We start from the raw sequence: 15804 nt of genomic DNA on the forward strand, positions 1-15804 counted from the left end.
AACATATGCTCATTCTGCATGGTCTTCTCTTTGGAATTTAATCATTCAACACCAGCTATTAAGGAGATACTAATATGTTAGGCAGTTTGGGAGATGAAGTTATCCCAGGAGCATGTACCAGGTAAGATAATATGGAATTTGGACAAAAGTTAAGGAAATCATGAAAGTAATAGAGAGAACAGTGTAAACCAAGGTGCAGAGAGTATATTCAGAAAACAAAGTAATTCAATCTAAAACAAACAAGAAACAGAACAGAATGGGAGAGGTAAATGATTAAGAGTAGGTTGACATTAGCAAGACAAGCATAGTGGATTGAACCCAATTTTACTTCTCTTCTCTCCTGTATCCATATTAAATGATGATAATGTTAAAAGCATAAATCCATAAGGTCTACTATATTGCAAACAGGAGAGGAATCAACTGGTTTTGGAAACTGGAAAAACAAATGGATGTTTCAACTGACTTAATGAGGAAGAAAAAGCTGAAAGCAAAGTCCCACCATGGGAAACAGGGATAGGCCAACACCAGCAACCTGAATTTGCCAGATAGCCCCGAAAAATACCACGTATTCTGAATGGAGAAGTCCTGACTGGCATGAAACACAGACCAATTATATGAAGGAAGTCTTTCAATGATAATATTCTTCTCCTACTTCTCAGCCAGAAAACAGCTCTGGCAAAGACTGACCAAAGGGAGTCTGGACTCTGGAACATTAGAAACTACTGAGGGCTTGGATATTGAACTTTATACAGACTGCGAGATCCCTGGTCCTTTGCCCCTGCTTGTGTAATAGACTATCTAAAAATCACAGAAGGATTTTTAAAGTGATAGAGTAAGGGATTGGAAAGATGATTATTATGATAACATTTAAGATTGATACCAAAAAAAACAATGTTTAACCCAAGAAATCTAGAAAGAAATTAAGGTGTCTGTAGGGGGAAAGAAAAAAAGAAGACAAGCTAAGAATTGAGAGTTTTGATGAAGACATCTTCTTTCCCCAAAACTCAGTTCTTGAAAACTTCTCATTCCTATATACTCTGGTCAATAGGGACTTCCTCATTATTTAAAAATGTAAATTTTCATCTATTCATGATCTTCTCTCTAAAGGTCCAGAAAAATATAAAGCTTTTTAAAAAATTTACCATTTTAACCATTTTTAAGTATGTAGTTCAGTGATATTAAATGCATTCACATTGCTGTGCAGCCATCACTGCTATCCATCTCCAGAACTTTTTCTTCTTCCCAAACGGAGTCTCTGTATCCTTTAAACAAAAAACTTCCCATTCTCCCCTCTACCCAGTCTCAGGCAACACCAACTACTTTCTGTTTCTATAAATTTGACCATTTTGGGTACCTCATGTAAGCAGAATCATGCAATATTTACCATTTTGTGACAGGCTTATTTCACTTAGTATAACAGACTCAAGTTTCATTTATGTTGTAGCATGTGTCAGTATTTCCTTCCTTTTTAAAGCTGATTAATATTCCATTGTATGGATAGACCACATATTGTTTATTCATTCAGCCATGATGAACGCTTGGTTTGCTTCTACTTTTTGGCCATTATGAGTAGTAATGCTGCTCTGAACATGGGTGTACGGATATCTGTTAAGGTGCCTGCTTTCAATTCTGTTGGATATATTCCCAGAAGTGGGCTTGCTAGATCATATGGTAACTCTATGTTTCAGTTTTTTGAGGAAACGCCCTACTGTTTGCCACAGTGGCTATACCATTTTACATTCCCACCAACAATGCACAAGGATTCCAATTTCTCCACATCCTCACCAAAACTTGTTGATTTCTGGGTTTTTTTTTTTTAATACTCATCCTAATGGGTGTGAAGTGGTGTTTTGTCGTAATTTTGACTTGCATTTCCCTAAAGTTTAGTGATATTGAGCATCTTTTCATGTGCTTATTGGTCATTTGTATATCTTCTTTGGAGAAATATCTAAGTCCTTTCTCTGTTCTTAAATTAGATCAGTTGTTTTTTTGTTGTTTATCTATAGGAGTTCTTCATATATTCTAGATATTAATCTTTTATCAGATATATGATTCGTAAATATTTTCTACCATTCTGTGGGTTGCCTTTTCACTCTGTTGATGGTATCTTTTGATGCATAAGTTTTTAATTTTTATGGCGTCCAATTTATTTATTTTTTCTTTGGTTGCTTGTGCTTTTGGTGTCATTTCCAATAAATCATTGCCAAATCCAATGCCATGAGTCTTTTGTCCTACGTTTTCTTGTAAGAGTTTTATAATTTTAACTTTTATGTTTAGATTTTTGATCCATTTGAGTTAATTTCTGTATGTGGTGTAAGGTAAGGGTCCAAGTTCATTTTTGCATGTTGTTAATTAGTTTTCCTAGCACCATTTGTTGTAAATTCCTTTCCCCATTAAATGGTCTTGGCACCTTTGAAAATCATTTGACCATATATGCAGTGGTTTATTTCTGGGATCTCTGGGATCTCTATTCTGTTTCATTGGTCTACGTATCTGTTTTTATGCCAGTATGACACCGTTTTGATTACTATAGCTTTGTAGCAAGTTTTGAAATCAGGAAGTGTGAGACCTCCAACTTAGTTCTTCTTTTTCAAGATTATTTTGGTTATTTGGGATCTCTTGAGATTCCATATGAATTTTAGGACAAATTTTTCTATCTTTGCAAAACATGTCATTGGGATATTGATAGGGAATGCATTGAGTCTATAGATCACTTTGGGTAGTACTGACGTCTTAACAATATAAAGTCTTTTAATCTATGAACGTGAGGTATCTTTCCATTTACGTGTGTCTTTAATTTTTTTCAGTAACATTTTGTAATTTTCAGTGTATAGATATTTTGTCTTTCTGGTTAAGTTTATTCCTAAGTATTTTATTCTTTTTAATACTATTGTAAATGGAATTGTTTTCTTCATTTTCATTTCAGATTGTACATTTTAGTGGATAGAAATAAGACTATTTTTGTGCGTTGATTTTGTATCCTGCAACTCTGCAGAGTGCATTTATGTGTTCTAACAGCTTTTCGTGTGTAATTTTTAGGACTTTCTACATATAGGATCATATCATCTATAAACAGAAATTATTGTACTTCTTCCCTTCTGCTTGGATGCCCTTTATTCATTCTTCTTGCTTAATTCTTTTGGAACACTATGTTAAATGAAAGTGGCAAAAGCAGGCATCCTTACCTTATTTCTGATCTTAGAGGAAAAGCTTTCAGTCTTTCACCATTAAGTATGATGCTTGTTGTTTTTTTAATATATATGGCCTTTACTATGTTAAAGTAGTTTCCTCAATTACTAGTTTCTTGAATGTTTTTATAATGAAAGCATGTTGAATTTTGTCAAATGATTTTTCTGCATCAATTACAATGATTCTGTGGGGTTTTTCCCCCTTCATTTTGTTAATGTGGTGTATTACTTTAGTTCATTTTTGTATATTACCCATCTTTGCATTCGAGGAATAAAACCCAGTTGGTCATGGTGTGTAATCCACATTAAAAATGTGCTGGTGAATTCATTTGCTCATATTTTGTTGATGCAACAACAATATTCATATGGATATTATTTTGTAGTTTTCTTTTCCTGTAGTGTCTTTGGTATCAAGATAATGTGGGCTTCATAGAACGAGTTAGGAAATGTTTCTCCCTTTTCAGTTTTTGAACAGTTTGAGAAGAATTGGTGTTATTTCTAAAATATTTGGTAGAATTCAGCAGAGAAGCCATTTGGACCTGGGATTTTCTTTATTGGAAGGATTTTGATTACTGATTCAATCTTCATGTTGGTTATGTGCCAGTTCAGATTTTCTATTTCTGTATGATTCAATCGTCACTGTATGTTTCTAGGAATATATTCATCTAGTTAGCCAATTTTTAACTCATAGTACTCTTTAATAATCCTCTTTATTTCTATAAAATTAGAGACTTCAATGGTATATCATATTTAACAAGACCAAAATGGAATCTTTTCATTTGTCTTAAAAGCTAATTTCCCTCTCTTTCTTCCATAACCCAATAGTGATGTAAAAATATTCCCAAGAGTCTAATGAATCACCACATTTTCAGATTCTTTAACAAGCAATTGGCCAAAGATCTCAAAATCTGTTGAAGAAATACCAAGGCCATTAATTTTATATTCCAATTGTAACAAATAGGAGTCTGTGACTTGTGAATTTATGTTCCTCGCCTCACCATTTGTATACCTGTAGGCCCTTATTAGCCACTAAAAATCATAAAGAACTCTGGGGAAGGAAGAAAGTAGCTCCCCTTCAGGAAGAGGTCTGCTGTTCCACTTGGCAATTTTCACTGTGTTGTTAAATTACTAAATCTTGCCTGTGGTCTTCTCTTTTGTTTGCTCATTCTATTTTGTTTTAGGTTTACTTCATGAGAGCGTAAAATAAAAATATTCACTTATTCATTCATTCAGCAAATATTTATTTAATGACCATTTTGTGTCAGGCACTGTTCTGGATGCTGGTGATGAAGCTTGAACGACACAGATAATGACCTGCCTTTGGGCACTTATAAATAAATACATGCATACATACATGCGTAAATACACACATACATAAATAAATGTACATTCAGAGGTTAGGAAAAGTTCTATGAAGGAAAAAAAAGAGAGATGGATATTGAGGAACAAATAAATTCTACTTAACAGGGGTTATATACCCACCTGAGAAAATGTGTTACTTAGCTATTGCTATATCCCAAGCCATTTCAAAACACAGGGCTTTAAAACAACAATCATGTATTTTACTCAAAATTTAGTGGTTTGACAATTTGAGAGGGTGTTTTTTTGATCTCAGGCTCACTGATGCATCTGTGATCAATTGCTAAGGTGACTAGCTTGAGATGATCTCCATTGAGATGGGTTTTTCTCTGTTCAGTGTGGTCTCATATCCTTCAACAGAGAAGTTTAGACTTGTTTACAGGGCAGAACACTTTCAAGAGACTGAACCAAAGTGCTCAAAGTCTTTTAAATCTTAGGCTGGGCACAGGTATAAATGTCACTTTTGCTGCATTTTACTAGTCAAAACAAATCTCAGGGCCAGCCCTCTGAAAATGGCTGCAAAAGCACATTGCAAAGTAGCATAGTTTTAGGAAAGAGAATAATTTTTGCCATTTTTAAAGAAAATTTGAACAGAGAGTTGAATAAAGTGAAGTGTAAAACATGCAAATACCATTGGGAGCAGATGCATTTCTAGCAGAAGAAGCAAGTGGTACAAAGTTCTCAAGGCATAAGAAAGCTTGGTATATTCTAGAAACAGAAAAAACAGGCCAGTGTGGCTGGATTTAGAATACAAGGGAGATAGTTGCGGAAAATTAAGTCAAAGAAGTAGCCATGGGGCCATCTAGGCAGGGCCATTTGATCATGTTAAAGCATTTGGATATTTAAATAATACTAAATTTAAATACTGAATTTAAATAATACTAAATACCCCTGAGGTCCTACTGGTTTCAGAGTTGATGATACTTTTATTAATATATTTTATTTAGCTGATGCTTTAACCTTGTGTTAAAAGTGAGCTATAGTAATAATCCATAAGAGGATCACTTAGAATTATATATCTTTAATATTATAATTATAGTTTAGCTGGAAATACAAAATTATGTCTTAAGACTAAATTCCACTCACATTTTTTACTTATATAAGAAAACATTTTTGTAATATAGGTTTCCAAATTTATAACCATTACAAATCTAAATATGCAATTGATTAGCCTGTATTTGTAAGTTTCTACTTTTTAAAAATCCAGGAAAAATCTGTAAAGAGTATGAACTAGACCTGACTGAGGTGAACTACACAGTCCCCCCCACACAACTGAGGAATTCTCCAATGATGCTGAATTTCTTCCCCTCTTTTAAGAGGGTCTCTCATGCTACTGCTTCTCTGAGCTACCTGTGAAGTTGGGGTGGCTACTCTGTTCCTTAGAGGCACCAGTCATAGTCTTACATGTTTTTAAACACAAAAATTATGTGTGGATAGAAGGTCATTATGGTGATAGCAGAGTGGCATCACACAAAAGAAATTTAGATTTTGTAGGACAATCTAAGACTTAATCCCAAAATACTACACCACTGCCTTAAATTCCCTGCATGCTTAAATTCACAGGGTCAGGCTAAGTCACAACAGGCAGAGCCTCTTCTCTTTCACCCTTTCTATCATTTTCTCCACGTTTCTCCAGAGATTGTTGGCTGCTTGATATTCCCCACTGATGTAGTCTATTAATGTGATAAAATTTCACATTCTTTACTTTTATATATAGGAAGGGAAAAAGCTATTTTGCAATTTCCATCTAAGAAAAGCTGGTTTAATGCGTACTTGGTTTTTCTGATGGCCAGCACTTTGAAAAATAAGTTTTCAACATAATACATAAACTGGAATTGAAGGAAATTGTCAATAATTACATATTCAAATATCATTCAGTCCTGATAACTGTCATTGTGATTAGTATATACTTGAAGATACTTTTATTAATATGCTTTTTGGAAATAAATGAAGACCACCCAAATGAAGACAAACAGAGTCTATTCAGAGCTCGCTATAGCTAGCTTAAGTTTGGCAGAGACTCAAAGGCAGGCAGGGCAGTGGGAATGCTTTGTAGCAAAAAAATGAAAAGTTTCAAGTAGGCTCTAATTGGAAGTCATTGTCATGGGGATGCTTGAGGTCAGCTAACTAACAGCAGGGCATTTTATATGATTGGTTTGGGGAACATATTTGACTTTCTCTGGTTGGTCCTGTGTTGGAGGCAGAGACAAAAATAGAGAAGTTGGTAGTCATGACCAACTCCTGAACATTCTGGGCCAATTGATGCAGAGATGCAGAGGTGGTGAATTGGCTTCATGGGCTTCTCATATGGGTTAAAATTCTATTGTCATATGTGTTCTGGTCATTGTCTATTGTATACTATAATAGTATACAAATAACCATTTGTATATTCATTCTCTCTGCCCTGTAGTCTATTATTTCAAACTTAGGTTACATCTGAGCAAAAGTAATGATCTATAATTGGTGACTTGATAGATATATATTTTAAATGCAATACTTATTGGCTTGGTTGCAAATAAAAATTGTATCTTAAGATTGATGGCACTAAAAATTTTGTTATTTTTATGGAAAGCATACTCCTTTAATATATATTTACAAATATTGTCATTAGCTATCTGTTTATTGCATAGTCAAAATAATTTGAAAGAGATAATATCAGCAAGATGGCAGAATAGAAAGCCCCAGACTCTCTTTCTCCCCGCAGAGACACTGACTCAACAACAATACATGACCAATCACCTTGTGAGAAATCTAGAAACCAGTTAAGAGGCTCCTGCACCCCAGGAAAGTGTAAAACCAGCTGCATCAAAGCCAGTAGAAAAATTCGTGGCACTCACTCGCCAGAGTCCCTCCCTCTGGGCTTAGAGCAGTGCCATAGGGTGGAAACTCCCAGCTCCTGGCTTCTTCCAGGGCAAGGAAAGAGAAAACTGAAATGTACACACAATATTTTGACTTTTCAGAGGGGTTCTGTCTTGCCTGAATATAATTCTTGACAAGAAAGAGCACTCAATTGGGGTCTACTGAGAGCAAGACGAGGGTTTAGACCAGCACGCATTCACTTGCCGTAGACCCTCCCCTTGGCTTAGTGTAGAACAAGTGGCAGAAAGCCTCCAGCTCCTGGCCTCTCCCTGAGAATGGGAAAAGTTGGAACATATATCCAATGTTTTGGCTTTTCAGGGAGCTGCCCAAGGGAATAGTTTCTGTCTCTCTTGTCTTGGGGCGCTGATGAGACTTGGCATATTTTGCCTGCCGGGAAGGCACTGAGAACAAAAGAGAGCTGAGTGGCTTGCTGCTGCTCCAGGAGACCAGTGGTATAGCAGACAGAGGCCAACACAGCTCAGCAGCCTCTCCCTTGGGCGTGGATGGGGTGGGAGAGAAGAATAGAGTATGTGCCTAAATTCCAGCTTTTCAGAAGGTTGCCTGAGGGATGGGTTTCTGTCTTGCTCAATTTAGAGTGATGATGGGACTTGAAATACTGTAGAAGCCTGGGGGCTGTTGAGAACAAAGGAGAGCTGCCGCAGCTCCAGAACGTGAACTACCGCAGACCCCACAGGGAGCAAGAGATGACAAGCTCCTGAAAAAAGTAAATGTAAATGACTCTAACCGGGAATTTACATTCACAGGTCCAGAGAAGAAGCATCCACAGAAAAGGTTTTAGAGGCCCCTAGAATCTCTAGCCAGGCTGATTGGTAAAGATCTTTCCTTAGTATGAAGCTGGGAGGAGCTGGTTTAAAGACTGGGAGAGTTGGCAGTTTTCTCAAATGCACAGATCCCCACAAAAAGTTAAAAGACACAAAGAAATAGGGAAATATTGCCCAATTAAAGGAACAAAATAAACCTCCAGAAACAAATCCTAAAGAAATGGAAATAGACACACACACACACACACACACACACACACACACAGGAATATTATTTAGCCTTAAAAAAGAAGGAAATCCTGACATATTCTACTACATGAATGAAACTTGGGGCTACAGTGTTATAAATTCAACTTAAAGACTGATAACTTAAATTCATGGTGTAAGTACTAATTTTCGTTTTTTTTGTTATGTGTTTAATGATAATAAAAAATGAAATAAAAATGATAATAAAAAAATGAATAAAAACAATTCAGGTTTTTACATAGTATAACCAGCCAAAAAGAATATTCCACTTCAAGTTCTGAAAGTAGGATATATAAAGCATTTTCTCAGACTTTCACTTTAAAAAAACAACAGAGGGCCGGCCCATGGCTTAGCAGTTAAGTGCGCGCACTCCCCTGCTGGCGGCCTGGGTTCGGATCCCAGGCGTGCACCGACGCACCCCTTCTCCGGCCATGCTGAGGCCGAGTCCCACATCCAGCAACTAGAAGGGTGTGCAACTATGACATACAACTATCTACTGGGGCTTTGGGGGAAAAAAAAAGGAGTAGGATTGGCAATAGATGTTAGCTCAGGGCCAGTCTTCCTCAGCAAAAAGAGGAGGATTGGCATGGATGTTAGCACAGGGCTGATTCTCCTCACAAAAAAGAAAAAAAAGCAAAAACCAGAAACTGTCACACAGGATGAATAAAAAGACTTATTAGATAGTTTCGTAGATCTTTTTGGTGCTGAACTATGATATGTCTCATAGACTATGAAATAGAGATAGTTGGAACTAATGTACAAAATCAAATTTTTTAATTTTAATTTTAACTTTTGTTGTTGTTGTGGTTGAGGAAGATTGGCCCTGAGCTAACACCTGGTGCCAATCTTCCTCTTTTTGCTTGAGGAAGATTGTCCCTGAGCTAAAATCTGTGCCAATCTTCCTCTATTTTGTATATGGGACACCACCACAACATAGCTTGATGCGCAGTATGTGCATCTGTGCCCAGGATCCAAACCTGTGAACCCTGGGCCACTGAAGCAGAGTGCACTAACTTAACTACTATGCCACCAGGCTGGCCCCCAGAACAAAATTTTTTAACTTTATTTGCTGTTAAATTCTGTGAAGTTTCAGTTATCTAAAATAAACTTACACAAATATGAAACGTAATGTTTAAATTGCAAGGTCATATGTACTGTAGTGTTTGTAAAATACTCTTGTCTAATATTGACTAACAGTATTTTTGTTTGTACACTCACGACTTGTTAAAATGATACCGTTTTAATGTCCACTGATGCAGAGTAATAATGTAAGTTCAGATTTAACGATTGATGGGAAAACGGTTCATGTAATACTTTTGCAAGTATTGGGAATTCAGTATGCTTTGAAAAGAGTAATTTAACTTCTGGATGCCAGGGAATGGGTTTTCTCAAAGTCCATTACTGGCAATGGGTTGGCCTAGTAATATTGGCACAGAGCATTAACTGTACACCTTATTAACAGTGAGGTGCATAACTTTAAATAAAGTTTTAGAGAAATAAAAAAAAATGCAGTTCCACTCAATTAACACATTGACTGCATCAAGGGGTTTTTGAGGAAGAAATTAAATCTTTTGTTTGGAGCAGGTTGAAAACCAAGAGCTATAGAACTTTACTATTTGACCGAAATAATTTAGTAGTTAAAACCTTGGGCTGTAGAGATAGATAATTGTTCATTTCACTCCCTCGATTTACTGCTCACTGGCTATGTTGCCTTGGGCAAGTAAACTTCTTCAGGTCTCAATTTCTTCATTTATAAAATGGAGCAATTTTATTAGTTACCGTGTGGGTAAAATTTGATGACATAATGTGCATATAAAACATTAGCCTAGTGTCTGTTAGGGATGAGAGCTCAATAAATGATCACTATCATGATCATAAGGATTAGAAGCACCTTTATTACCAATTCTTCTCACTACCCTTCCCATGCTTTTTTGAAAATCAAAGTTATAGTTCTTCTAAAGTGATTAATTATATTTGAGGAAATTAGAAGTTTAGAACAAAACTTATTAATTATCATAATTGTTCATATTTATATAAGCATCAGGCAGTGTACAGTCTGGAACTGTATAACAAATATATTATTTTTAAAATATAATAGTCTTTCAAAGAGTGACTATGGAAGCAATTTGGAGTTTGTATAATGTTGCAGTTACCAGAGTGAGGAAGATTCTACTCATGCTTTAGATACCATAGTAAATGTACTTTAACTTGCCTGATACAAAATTGAATTCACCATTCCCCAAATTCTCTTAATATACACTTCCTGATGTCCATACGTTTCTTTCACAAACATATCCATCACTATAAAATATTTGTAGTGTGGCGGCAATATGGGACTAGTTTCAACTATATGTGATGGATATGGGTTTTGAATGATTTTGATTTCTAGTCTAGTTCTAACATATAGAATTCAAATGGGAGTAACTTTGGCCGTTGTGTTAGTTTTCTATTACTATGTAACAAATTTTCACAAACTTATTATATTAAAATAATGTGCATTTATTATCTTACAATTTTCATGGGTCAGATGCTGAGTATCTGACTTAGTTCGATCCTGTGCCCAGGAGCTGATCAGGGTTGAAATTAGGGTTTTGGTTGAGCTGCCTTCCTTTATGGAGTTTGGGGTCCTTTGTAGGATTTATGTGGTTTTTGACAGAATTCAGTCTTTGTGCTTTTAGCACTCAGGCCCCTGTTCTATTTCTAGCTGTTGGCCAAGGACTACCCTCAGGTAGTCCTAAGCTCCTTATTATATGCATTCAAGAGGAGGAATATATACAATGCATGTACACTACAGGGCAGGAATTTTGGGGTCCATCTTAAATTCTGCATACCATAGTCAGGTAGTAGATAATAAAATTGATAAATCCTGAAATAAAGGCCAAAATATTGCACAATATTCGAGTGTATGCAAAAGTAAATGACTGCTCATTATATAAGGGAATGTTGTTAACACAAGTGCAGCCCAGTACTGATATTTTTATTGTTATGCAAAATATTCTCATTGTGTTTTTCTAATACTCTTAATTAGATGGCATTAGTTCATTTACAATTTTATGACAGATTTCATGTAAATGAATGTAATAATCAGAGAGAAAAAGATTACAATTATAATTACAAAGTCAAATTTAAAAGCTAACTTCCCTTATAAAGTGAAATCAACTAAATCTCTACTTTCATTTGTCAAACTCCAATAATTAGGAAATTACTACATAGTCTTAGGACAAGTAAATAATAAAAATTATTTCAAGAAATTTCTTAGGAGGCCATTTAGTACACAACATGATATTTACATTATCAAATAAATTATATTAGGCATTTAATCAAGTGCTTTTTCCAAGAAAGACTTGCATACTCTGCTTTTTAGTTCTCTTATCTAAATCTTCTCTAGCTAATTATCATGGAAAAATGTGAAATGAATATATCTAAGTTAGCAATGACCAATAATAGCATAATAAAGTACATATCCAAAGGTATTCATATTCATATTTAAACAGAAATGCATGGACTTTTAATATTAGAAAAATATAGTTAAAGGAGATGCTGTGAAACGCAGTTGTTCTGAAGATCTGGAATCACATCAGGTAGGTTTCTAACTGTACCTGCTTCCCATTTAGAAGAATTTCTCTTCAAGTATTACCTCTGCCCATCACCACCAGGGTCACCATATATTCTTGTGCTGCTACTCATATACCTTCTCCTACTGCTTTGCTTCCTTTCCATACATCCCTGGCTATCTATAGAATCTGCTATTCTGTTTCTTTACTTCTCTCAGAAATTACTGGGCTGTGAGTTCTCAAAAATTCTACTCCCCACTATTTATATGTTCCCTCTTCAAAGTTTCTTATCAGTCACTGTTCTCTCTTCTTCCCAGATCATACATGGGAATAAATTTAGCTGGATGAGAAAAAGTTTTCAATAAATTGGAAATACAAATTTCTTGAATGCAGTAATTTGCTTGTTATCCACATTTCTTTTCGTTGGCTATGTTGTTCTCTACTCAACATTGTATGACAATTTTATAGGGAGGTTTATATGCTCTACATTTGTTTTTATGTTTAGAGATTAGTTTGGGATATATCACTCATTAAAACGAGTATACTGCATAATATATCCACAAAACATTTTCATAATTTGAAATCTATGTCTAAATGAGAAACAGAAGGGGAATAACAGATGCATCAAAAGTACTTATTCCGTATTCTAAAGCTTGTGTTTCTTTCCCTAGGTTTAGAAAATGTTTCTTAGTTTATATAACATTTTGTTTATTCTTGAATGAGTTCCTCCCTTTGCTTTTTTCCCTTTTAATATCGTTTACTCCTTTCTTTCTCTTTTAGTTGATAGTCTTCCCTGCCCCCCTCAGTCATATCCTTATAGCACATGAATTCACTTTAGTAAAATGAAATGTCAAGGCACTAAATATTTGTCAACATTATGTTTGTACAAAGATGTGGAGAACATGATCAATTCACATGCTCTAGCATGGTGGATATCCAGAAAGTTCTATAAATATATCTACCTTTTCCATCACTATTGATTCCTCCTCAACCCAAGCAAATATATCTGTATTTTTCTATTTGTAATCAACTTCCACTACACTCCCAAATCTTCTTGTTTACCCCTCTGCCCATTCTGCCAGAGCTTTCTTTAAAAATAAATTAGAGGGGCCAGCCTGATGGTATAGTTGTTAAGTTCACATGTTCTGCTTCGGCTGCCTGGGGTTCGCTGGTTCGGATCCTGGGCGCGGACCTACTCACCGCTCATCAAACCATGCTGAGGTGGCGCCCCATATAGAAGAGATACAACTCTACAACTATGATATACAACTATGTACTGGGGCTTTGGGGAGAAAAAAAAAGAAAAAGAGGAAGATTGGCAACAGATGTTAGTGGAGGGCCAATCTTCTTGAAAAAAATAAGAAAAAAAAAAAGAAGGCCCCTCTTGTAAGCTAAGAAGGAGAGAGGTGGCCAAGTGTTTAAAAATAAATAAATAAACAAACAAATAAATAAATAAAAATAAAATAGATTATTCCCTCCTTAGCTTAAAACCTTTCAATTCCTACACAATGTAGCATCACCTATTTTCTTCCCAAGTTATCTATCATTATTTCTTTCTCCAGAATCTCTTTTCCTTTTAATCAGGAAGATTCTAGAATACTGACCATCTTCTGTTTCCCAAATCTGCCAAGTTACTCTGTCTTTCTTAAAGTTTTGAGTCCATCATGATTCTTCTCCCTAAAATTATCTTCACATAACTCATTCTTTTTCTTCATTCTAAAAAGCAAAAAAGGTGATTTCTTTACAGAAGACTTTTTCATTAAGTTATATACCATATTATTCTCTACATCTTTATTATCTTATTTTAGTTCCTAACATTTCCCATATTGTAATTATGCACTTATTTGTTGTTTGTTTGCTTATTTCCTGATGTTCCCACTCTACTGTAAGCATTATACGGGCAAGTATTGTGTACGTTTTGCTCACTATACATTCAGCAAAATATTCAGAACATGTTTGAAAGTTGACAAGCATTTATTGAATGAATGAATGAAGATTTACTGGTCAGTACCACGAGACTGGAGTATTTTTTTAATTGTAATAGTTCTAAATGTTCTTTTCCAAGATAAGATAACATATCTTAAAAGTTCAGCACTGCCTCCCACCTAATCTCCCATATTTCTGATGTAATTGTCTTCAAGGAGAGGAACCTGTGAGAAATTCACTTTGCTCCAAACAACACGAGCTAGTGGAGGGTCCATGCTGGTATGGCTGAGTCTAAATCAGCAGTTGGGACTGTTGCTATCGACAATTGCAAATTTAAGCAATAATTTAAGATTGAATTTTACTCTCTTTGTACTGAGTAAGCAAAGGAAAAAAAAAAAAAAAAAAAAAAAAGAAGTGTCCAGAAGCAGGCAAGTATTTATCAAAAATAGGTCATGACATCTTACCTGTAGTCACTCACATTCTTCATGACTGAGACTATCTAGACAACAAATCTGTCCTAGGATCAGAGGTGGGAAATTAGGAGGATGGACTATTAATTCTTGTTTACCACCTTTGTCTTCTCATCTCTACCTCCCACAAATAAGCTTTTGTGTTTATGTATTTCATGTTTATCCCCATCCATTGCCTCTGGAGGCTGCTATTAAAACTGCTTGATTTCACTGGATTAAGTGGGTAGGATAAACTTGCAATTACCACAGTTAACTGGGAATTCTTTCTGCAATGATAGTGACTGAAGTGTGGCAACATCAGCTCTGAATTCATCATATTTCTCTTTAACTTCAAGTCACAGAGGCTGAGTACTTGCAAACTGCAAATTGAGTAAGCTACCTGATGTAGCAAAAGCTAAATTATGTATTTTCATATTTTGATGACCTGGAAATTACATGTACTAATCATATAAAATGTTTTTTGGTTGTATCTAAATTATTTTAATGAGCAACAAATCTTATTTTGAATGTAATGCTTCATGATTAAGATTATAGACTTTCAGATAGTAGTAGAAGTAATCAGTGAGTATGTTAACAAAAATAATTTATAGCTTTCTAAGTTTTCTTAATGTATAGAATATTATTTTACTCTATGGTTAGATAAAACACTGCATTGTTATTGTTATGATAACAATGGAGATGATTATTGAGTTGTTTAAGTGAAAGAGCATTATTCCCAATGTTTAAAGCATTTAGGTAAATAACTTTAAGAATGTAAAAGTGAATCTAGACAAATGGCATTGCATCAACTCTACTATATTTAGAGATGTCAGTTGATTAAAAGAAATAACTTTTATCTTTCTTTCTGTTTTGTAACAACTAATTTTTGTGTCATTAGCAAATAGAAAATGCTTTCCACTCCCATAGAAACACAATTTTTTATAAATTTATAATTTTGAATATGTACCTTTCACAATTAAGGTAGTAAACTTAGATTCACATATCACAAAAATTATGTCATTTATATTTTTCATATTTAAGGTATTGTTGTAAGTGCTGTATTATTAAGCCTTGTATGAAACATTACTGCAACAAAGTCTTGATAATATAAATTAAACAAAGCACTTAGAGTTATTTCAGCAAACATTTATTGGGTACATAAAACTTAGTATTTATCATGTGTATAAGATCTTGCACTAGGCTCTTTGCGGAGTACAAACAAGAATTCAACACAGATCATCACTGCTAGAACCCTGTGCTCAAGTGGAGGCACCAAGTTCTCTCTGTGGTGGAATTTAATGCCATAATCAATAACTCTTAAATATAAATTATTGATTATGAATTTCAAGTAAATGCTTCTAGAATGGAGTTTCTTAATCTGCGTTTCTGCAAAGCAGATCTCAAGGCAAAGACTTCTATGTGACTAGTGTATGTGGGAATG

This window comes from Ceratotherium simum, chromosome 27 (genome assembly GCF_057802395.1).
Source record: "Ceratotherium simum simum isolate JZ-2026a chromosome 27, ASM5780239v1, whole genome shotgun sequence".
Taxonomy (NCBI): Eukaryota; Metazoa; Chordata; class Mammalia; order Perissodactyla; family Rhinocerotidae; genus Ceratotherium; species Ceratotherium simum.